At 52.4% G+C, this 1101-nt stretch overlaps 1 protein-coding gene across 2 annotated transcripts in view; it reads left to right on the top strand.

The window, feature by feature from the left end:
- The window catches only part of Zbtb17 (zinc finger and BTB domain containing 17), a 21163-nt gene that overhangs the window by 2234 nt on the left and 17828 nt on the right, over nt 1–1101 (top strand). For both annotated transcript variants that reach the window (XM_029540352.1, XM_021199914.2), the window contains exon 2: nt 488–574. The gene's annotated coding sequence lies outside the window, so the exon portion shown is untranslated. The remainder of the gene's footprint in view (nt 1–487; nt 575–1101) is intronic.

Genomic DNA, 1101 nt, shown 5'->3' on the forward strand with positions numbered 1-1101 from the left:
TCTCTGTGTAGCCCTGGCTGTCCTGGAACTCACTTACCCCCCTGCCTCTGCCTCCCGAGTGCTGGGATTAAAGGGATGCGCCACCACACCCCGTGGCTTCTGGTGGTGATCTTGTGGCTGGCGTCCCGCAGAGGCCACCCGAGTGGGGGTATGCGTTGGGGTGAGTGCCAGTGTTGTGGGCATCTCAGGGACGTCCACACTGCACTGAACTGGTTAAGATCATCAGCTGGGCAGGGCTGTCCCAGGACCAAGTTCCCGAGAGGAGCCCGGGGTCCTGATCATTCTCCTTGTTCCCCAGGCCCAGCACACAGGCTGTTGTACAGAGGGCCAGTACTCATTCATTCACCATCGACTGAGGGCTTGTGCCGGGCTGCATGCTAAGCTCTGTACTTGCCTGACTGATGGATGGGAGGAAGAGCTGACCCTAGAGACTGAGCGGTCCTCTCAGGGCCTAGCTGAGGCAGCTTCTCCGGTGTCTTTGATTCAGGTGATGAGCTGGAGGAGAGGAGCCGAGCTGGAGTCCTACAGGCACACTGTCTTGAGAAGAGAGCCCCCGGCCTTTTGGAGATCTGAGGTATGTGTGTCTGGAACACTGAAGGATGGAAGCTTGCTCCAGGTCGCTATCCACACTCAGCACGGTTCAGATCATCTGTTCAGGACTTTGTTTTGTTTTGTTTTGAGACAGGGTTTCTCTGTGTAGCCCTGGCTGTCCTGGAACTCACTCTGTAGACCAGGCTGGCCTTGAACTCAGAAATCCACCTGCCTCTGCCTCCCGAGTGCTGGGATTAAAAGCGTGCGCCGCCACTGCCCGGCTCTGTTCAGGACTTTTTAAAGTCAGGTGTGGGGTGCACACCTTGGTCTCAGCACTTGGGGATTCAGAGGCAGATGAATCTCTGAATCTTGATCTACAAAGCCAGTCTAGAACAGCCAGGGCTGGTTACATGGCTACATTGAGAAACCTGTCTTGAAAAACCAAAACCAAAACAACTGCACCCCCCCAAAACAAACAAACAAACAAAAAAACCCAAGAAAAATCCTTTTTTTTTTTTTTTAAAGATTTATTTATTTATTTATTTATTTTTGAGACAGGATTTCTCTGTG

This window comes from Mus pahari, chromosome 6 (assembly GCF_900095145.1).
Source record: "Mus pahari chromosome 6, PAHARI_EIJ_v1.1, whole genome shotgun sequence".
NCBI lineage: Eukaryota > Metazoa > Chordata > Mammalia > Rodentia > Muridae > Mus > Mus pahari.